This window comes from Marmota flaviventris, chromosome 8, assembly GCF_047511675.1.
Source record: "Marmota flaviventris isolate mMarFla1 chromosome 8, mMarFla1.hap1, whole genome shotgun sequence".
In the NCBI taxonomy this organism is placed as follows: Eukaryota; Metazoa; Chordata; class Mammalia; order Rodentia; family Sciuridae; genus Marmota; species Marmota flaviventris.
Window position 1 is genome coordinate 35,235,110 of NC_092505.1, and position 7,879 is coordinate 35,242,988.

Genomic DNA, 7,879 nt, shown 5'->3' on the forward strand with positions numbered 1-7,879 from the left:
TAAAGAACATGGATTGGATATCCAATATTATTGAAAGCTCAATACTAAAATGATTAAATTTCCTTACTTAAAGTTTCACCAAGTTTTCACAAGGAAATTGACAAAATGATTATAAAATATAAATAAACATGCACAAGACTACTAGATTTCCGGTCTGCCATGCAGTGACTCAGTAATCTAGGAGGCAATGATCTTTTGACTCTGATGTTAAAACAATATTGCTCTTCCAGAATCGTAACAGGAGAAAGAAGATAGTTTGCCAATGATTTGATACTTGAACCTAATAGTCATAACACTTCTTCTTATGGCCTCTTGGCCAGAACTGTCTTATGGACAGGCATATTTTCCTACAGTCAAGAAAATGTAACATTGTCCTACAAAACTCTCATGCCTGAAAGAAAAGAAAAACCAAAAGTGATGAACACTAGAAGTCTACCATTGTGATATGAAAAAAAAGAAAGAAAGAAAGAAAGAAATTCACATATTTACTGAAAGGAAAGTGACCACAACACTCGGAGCAACCAAAAGATCTTTATTGCAGCAGTGCAACAAAGAGAAAAGAAAGAAGGAAAGAAGGAGAGAGAGAGAGAGAAAAGAGAAGAGATGAAGAGGGAGAGAGAGACAGAGAGCGCGCACAAGAAAGATAAAGAGCAAGAGAGAGAGAGCAAGAAAGAGAGCAAGAGAGAGGGGGGCCTGGCAGGAGGGAGTTTTTATAGCCCTAATCTAATGGGGCCTCTGGGTCTGCAAGCTGCCTTGTTGGCCCAAGGGGGGGTTAAGTGTTCAGCCTTGAGCAGGGTTGAATGTTCAGACTTGAGGCAAACAGGTGATAAAGGACCAGATAGAGGGGGGTTTGAGTGCATGGGCTATCTTGCAGCCAACATCTGTTCAGCCTGCCCTGCAGACAACACAGTTCAGCCTGCTCTTCACCCAACATTCCTCCCTTTTTGTTTTTCTAAGTGACACGGGGGACGGCGTAAAGTCCTCTGGCTACTTCCTGCTTAATGGTGGGCGACGTTAGACCTAGAAGGGGAAGTGGAGGAATGTTCAGGGGACAGGTCTTAGAACACCAGGGCAGCCAGAAATAACACTCAGTGGCTACAGATAAATACTGTGGTAGGGGTAAAGTCCGTAAAAGTTCCCTGAAGCCACAAGTCCTTGATGGCATCAAACCAGTCCTGGATGGAGGAGATTCTTGGTATCAACCACTGGTCCTATAGCAGGGACTCTAGGAAGTATTGGAGGTGGCTTGGTTGAATCTAGTAATGTTAAGGGTGACAGACCAATTGCAGCCAGTGGAAGGGCAATCGCCTTGACCCATAAACTGAGAGTGGGTGGTGTCATCCTGGTGTCATGTCACTTGGATGTAGAAGTGGTATCTGTGGTTTGAGATAATAACTTGAGAGAGAATAATGATTAATAAATGAAGAAGAGGTTTAGCAAGAAATTTTGAGTTTGGTGGGTGTGGTGGAAGTCCAGGACTGGACATTTGGAATAAGTGCCTTTTTAAGGTGGGAGACATGGTAGTACCAGGGGGAGTTTAGGTTTGATGCTTCCTTGTGGGGATACTGTAGAGCAGACAGAATAAGCAGAGTGGACGTGCTGGAGAGTAGTTCTCATTTCTAGGAAGTGAAAGAGGGGTTGTGAAAACTGGAAAAAGGGGTTAGAGAGGGTTTTAGATGGGCACAGAATCTCTGGAGCCAGAGGAGTTGGTCATGAGTCGTAAGTCTCCATCTTGGGCATCAGGGCTGGTAGTCTTAAAGAAGTAGTTGATTGACTGACTTGTTGTTGAGTTTCTGTATCTGATCTTGCATGAACTTCTGTAGGCAATTTAATAGACATGGTCCTATTAGGAGAAACATAGAGAGGACTAATAGGGGTCCTGTGAGGGGGTGGAGCCAAGGCCATACTTGACTGAACATTCCCCATGGAGCCTGTTGGCCTAGTTGCTGTCTCCTCTTTTCTAGCTGTTCTTATCCTTCATTACTCCCAGGAATGACTGGTTTTGGCTTAACTGTTTTTGGTAGGTGTTTAAGATCAAGCTGGTCAAAATTAACTTTGTTTCTATCTATTGTTAAGAGTCAGCAGAGTTCCCATAGGGGTCACTCATGGGGGAACTTGAGAGCAGCTTCTTTGTTCTGCTAGTGCCATTTGCGCTAGGATGGGTCTAGGTCTTGCTTGACCATGTGACTTCCCTTGGAAGCATCAGGGATGTCTCCTATCTCCAATGACCCTCCTATTCACAGCAAGTGCACTGATTGGCTTTTCATTCTCCAGTGGTCTCAATAATCTCCCTGATCATGAGGTTATGTGGCCCAGAGTTGCAAAGCTCTTTAGAGAAGTTCCCTATTCCCTGGATTCAGACTGACTCAGAGGGCCAGAGCCAAATATTCGTTTTCTTGGCCATTTTAATTTAACTTTAAGTCTTGATCATAAACATCCAGCAAAGTCAGTTTCACCCTAAATTAAGAGTATTGGGCTTTAGCTGAAGTCTGGCCTACTTTGGAGTCATTCTGACATGTGGTAAGATGGGAAGCACAGCCTTATCTCAGGTAAGGCTAAGATTTATAAATCTTAGGTAAAGTGTTCTACTATTGAACTGATCTTTGTTTTTAAATATCATTTTATAAAGTTTATGTATGTTGTTGCTTGATGTCACATGAATACTAGGTAATACAGTATATTACATTTAAATTGTACTCAGTGTATAGAACTTTATATTAATCTTATTGATAACAGGTAGAGTTATAGAACATTAAATGATATAAATAAATCTCCAATATGTTATTTTTATAAGACTAAAATAACCATGCAACCTTTTGGAGAACACCAAATATTGATATAAAAAAATGATATAATTTTTTTTAAAGCTTCTATCTTAAAGACTTATATACCTGGAAAATATGAACACATTTAATATACAGAGAAGAGTAATAGTACCACAATTACTATTGATGTTTTTATATTAATCTAGTTCTTAAAGAAATAACATATTACAACATTGCAAAATAACAGTTGTTGTTTAACCATAGTTGTATAATGCTTAATTCCTTCGAGATTACTTGCTCAAAAAACTTACATATATAACCAACTTACATAGACCTTCTTTATCACTTACTCAAACCTATATAGCCAACGTACATAGACCTTCTTTATCACTTGCTTATATCCTCTTATTTACTTAATCATATAGACTCTCTTATCCAGAAACACATTTTCCTTCTATTAAATCCATACCTAGAACCTTCTAATTTCTCTTTCCTATCTGTTAACTCCTTCTTTATTCACACTTTGAAACAATCCTTGTAAATTTCTGAATTTAGGCAAATTATTCCATTTTAATAAGAGATACTTTGTTATTTGCAGCACACAATTAATCACATCTGTTGACCATTTCATGAAAACATGAACAATGTTTAAGTATATAGAATTATACTGTTGTAGGGACGGACAAGGCAAGGCACCTAAGATAGCACTGAAGATAGGGAAATAGTTTTATTTGGTTGCAGCCAGATTCAGAGGGCACTGCTTCTGTTGTAATCAATTAATCCCCTGAACCCCAAGTTTAGGTTGTTTCAGAATTTTGTACCCAACATGTAAGGGAAGGGGCTCAGAAGTTCACAGTCTGCAGAAGTTCATAAGAAGCAGTTTTTTTTTTTTTTTTTTTTCCTCTGTTCTGGGCAAGTTAACCCTTCAAGGACACTTGGGAGGGGGAGAGCTTTTTCTTCCCTTTCTCTCCTCTTCCCCCCACCCTCCCCACCCCTGCCAGCTGTTATCATGGAGCCCAGTTGGTAACCTCCTTATCTTAGACATGTAGCCTTCTCTGTGAAGCCCCAGCTCAAGGCCAGAGGCCTTGTTTTACATATTTTGTGAAAAACTAGTAAGGGAGTCTCCAGCTTTTTGAGTGCTGATTTTTCCAGCCAGTGGCCAAGTAGAACAGGGCAACATGAAAAGAGGAAGTTTATCTACACTGAATTCTTTTATAGGGATTCTTTTGCTGAAAGTCCTAAAATCAGCCGTGGTGAAGAATTCTGGAGAAGGTCAGTTAAGCCTTTTCTGTGGGCCTGGTAGGAAGGGGGAAGACGGGAAGGCAGGGCTGAGAGCAGCTCGGTGGATCTGAGAATGAGGAAGGAGTGAATATCCCAAAAACCCTGTAAGGGACAATTCTTAGTAACCTGTTTTCAGTGATGACAAAGCAACTTTAAAGGCCATTTTCACCAGATCTCTGATAGGGATCCAAGGGCTCTCCTCAGCTTGTTTGAGCTTTCAGTTAGCTGGTAAGAGGACCTGGTGGGACCTGGTGTGGGCACTGACAGGAGAAGAGAGGAGTGAGTGGGTAGAGGGATTTCTTCAGTACTTGCTACCTCAGAAAAGAGGCAATGGTTTGAGAAAAGGCGGTTGTTTAGATTTTTGATCTAGTGAGTGGAGAGGAGAAGTCAGGTTGTTCAGGTGGGGGAGACAGTGGAGGGGCTGGGGCAGAAGGTTGAGGCTGAGGACCTATTTGAGCCGGGCGATAGGGTGGAAATTCATCAGTAGGATCAAAAGTAGTGGATGAGTCTGGAGGAGGAGGAGATTGAGGATCAGTGGTTGTGGGTGTTGGTTTGCAAGCTAGAAGAATTTGCAGAGGTCTGCAAGAGGTGCAGAGAGCACAAGCAAGAAGAAAGCTTTGATATAGCAGCTTTTTACCCATTTTTTCGAATGCTCACAGTAATTGTAGAGATCCCTTAGAATGGAGGGATCCAGGGACCCAAAAGGAGGGCTATCTGCTTTGGTTGTCTAAGGGATAAGTAGGCCAGGCCTGGGTGCTATATTTGATTAATTTTTGGGGTTTGATGTCCGGTGTCAAGGAGAGGGTTTTGAGGTTATCCAAGAGGCATTGTAGGGGAAACTGATTTATTGGCAAAAGGGGCATCCCCGCTAGAGCCAAAAATCAGGAGTGCCTTAGTGGCAGGTTCGAGCTTCAGAGATTGGTCGTCAATGAATCCTGACAGTGGAAGCTCTCGTCCTAGACGGAGCCGGAGCTGTGGGAGACCTTGGCCAAGGCTTTTCGGGACCCCTCCTGGAGAGGCCGGATACTCCCAGGGCCAGAAAGAGGGGAAAGAGAGAGACAGGGGAAGAGAGAGGAAGGGGAGGATAAGGTTCTCTCTAGCAGCCGAGTCTTGAAGGTGTGAGGTCTAGGATTTTAGGAGAGCCACAGAGATGGTGAAGGTCTGGGTGGACTGTGATGTTCAGTTCTCTGTTATGTGTCCCTGGAGGTTACACAGTCCTTTGAGGGAGACCTACAAAGCTTATGCTGGTAACTAACAGCTGGGAAGGGAAGGGAATAATTTTGAACCCAGGAGTCTATTCTGCCCGAGGAAGGAGTCCCTGAGGGCCACTGTAGCCTTAAAGGCTGTGGTGGGGTGTTTTCCTCCCCACAGGTGGGCAAAGAGGCTTGCCGGACAATCAACGGTCAAATCCTCCTGACACCACCATTGGGTTTAGGACTCCAGGAAGGGGAAACTCACCAATCGAAGGTCGGTGGTGGATGGAGTTCTGGCGGTCGAGAAAATGGGTTCAGGCCATCCAGTGAGTGGCACTTCTGAAGGAAGAGGGACACAAAAGTGGGTTTTAACCCTCTCCCAGGTTTCAGCACCAATGAAAGGAAAGTGACCACAACACTCGGAGCAACCAAAAGATCTTTATTGCAACAGTGCAACAAAGAGAAAAGAAAGAAGGAAAGGGAAAGAAGGAGAGAGAGAGAGAGAAAAGAGAAGAGATGAAGAGGGAGAGAGAGACAGAGAGCATGCGCAAGAAAGATAAAGAGCAAGAGAGAGAGAGAGCAAGAGAGAGGGGGGCCTGGCAGGAGGAAGTTTTTATAGCCCAAATCTAATGGGGCCTCTGGGTCTGCAAGCTGCCTTGTTGGCCCAAGGGGGGGTTAAGTGTTCAGCCTTGAGCAGGGTTGAATGTTCAGACTTGAGGAAAACAGGTGATAAAGGACCAGATAGAGGGGGGTTTGAGTGCATGGGCTATCTTGCAGCCAACATCTGTTCAGCCTGCCCTGCAGACAACACAGTTCAGCCTGCTCTGCACCCAACATTTACAGAATGACATGAACAAAAATAACACTGGAACAATTTGTCTTAATAACAAAAATTAGAAAGCTACTTAAGTACCATTACTATTAAAATGTAAAAACTAGTTGAGGAATATAGTGGGGATGTTGTAGGTAGATCCCACAAACATCTTGTGCTCCATAAAAGGAATAAAAACACTGGCAATAACTGTGAAAATCAATTTTTCAGTATTCTAGAAATTAACCAATGTCATGGAGTTACTAAGGAAAACAAAAATAACAGGTTGAATTTCAGTAATAACAATGACCTTTGTGGTGTTTTAACTTGTCCTATTTCTAATTTCTTCCTTTCAGTTTTGTGGTAGGAAGGAAATTAATAGGTATACAATCAGTGAAAAGTGGCAGTCTAGGTGCCACTGAAGAAAGATGCTGCAGTTATATCTCAAAAGCCTCATTCTCACACAATTACCATCTTTTGATCTGTCAGGCAGTTCCATAGAAACCATTTTTAGGGTTTGTCTTCATCTATTGTTATTAAAAACTCATCCAGTGAGAATAGCCTTTTCTTGGGAGGAGTTCGTCAAAAACAATCAACAAAAACTGTTTAAATCACAGTTACCTAACAAAGCAATAACAGAAAACAAGAAACTAATCAATAGTACTTAAAAGGAAGAGGAGGTAAGAGATATTCATGGGAGGTTTCAAAATGCTCTTACTCTTTCAGTCATATTCCTCTCAGAACCTCAGAATCCAAGTACATATCTACAGCTTTACTCATGTTTAGGACTGACATTAGCCTAGAAAAGACCTGGGAGTGCCTCTAGCTGATCTGGAGGCTCTTTAAAACAAAGAGGTAAAGACTGCAACAACTTTCAACTAACTTTCTGCACATTAACTCACAGATCTGAAGGTGAACAGAACCCTACACCCCTCCAGCAAAAGTCGGAAGATTATTGCCTCTAGGCATTTAAAACATATCTCTATCCAATTGTTACCTGAACACTAAGCTGTCAGAGTTGATAGATATCAGTGACCATAGAAGACCCGAATACAGTTTCCAATTTTAGTTCACATAAGTTACTAAACAAAGAGCACAAACCATAGCAAGAATTAAAAAACAATGATGAAACGCAAGGAAGTGGGATCTGATTGACAGTTGCTACATTATTTTATTTAAATCTTCAAAATTAGACATATGAAAAAGAATAGATTCCACAGAGAGGACAAATTAGACATAGAAACTATCTCTGTAAAAACCAACCAACATGTTGAACTTAGAAGATGAAGTCATTAAGCCAGCTATTTTAAATATCTTGAATAATTACAAAAAAATTAACAGACTAGTACTAAACCATCAAGTACTTGAAACTCCAAGAAATGGAGGACAGAGTGAAAGAGATAAAAAGAACATTAAAAAAAATCCATATTTTTTTTCTAAATTTGATGAGAAACATCCAAGAAGCTCAATCAACTAAAAGTAAGGGGAAAAAAAAACAACAACATTGAAAGCTATCCTCACCCAGACACATCATATATAAATGAGTAAAATGAAGACAGAATCTTGAAAACATCAAGAGTATGTTAGATGAACAGGTAAGTCTCATCAGAACACAAAGGAGTAAAAAAAGTAAGGGGGTGACATTTTCAATGTGTTGTAGGACAAAGACTGTCGACTAAGAATTCTATATTCAGTCCTTCAAAAATAAAGGAAAATTTAAGGCATTTCTAGATAAACAAAATGTGTTGCTATCAGATCTCCATTATAAGAACTCTTTTAGAACGAATCTTTTAGAATAAAAGTGGACATTAGGACAGTTACTCAAATCT

The 7,879-nt window shown here is 41.0% G+C and overlaps 1 long non-coding RNA gene across 1 annotated transcript; it reads right to left on the bottom strand.

Annotated features, from left to right (window-relative positions):
* Nucleotides 1-511: 511 nt before the first annotated feature.
* Nucleotides 512-6,077, bottom strand: LOC139706772 (uncharacterized). The gene is made up of 2 exons (XR_011708421.1): nucleotides 5,505-6,077; nucleotides 512-1,843 (listed from the first exon to the last, which is right to left on the bottom strand). It is a non-coding gene; the product is annotated as an uncharacterized lncRNA (long non-coding RNA).
* Between the last annotated feature and the right edge of the window lie 1,802 nt (nucleotides 6,078-7,879).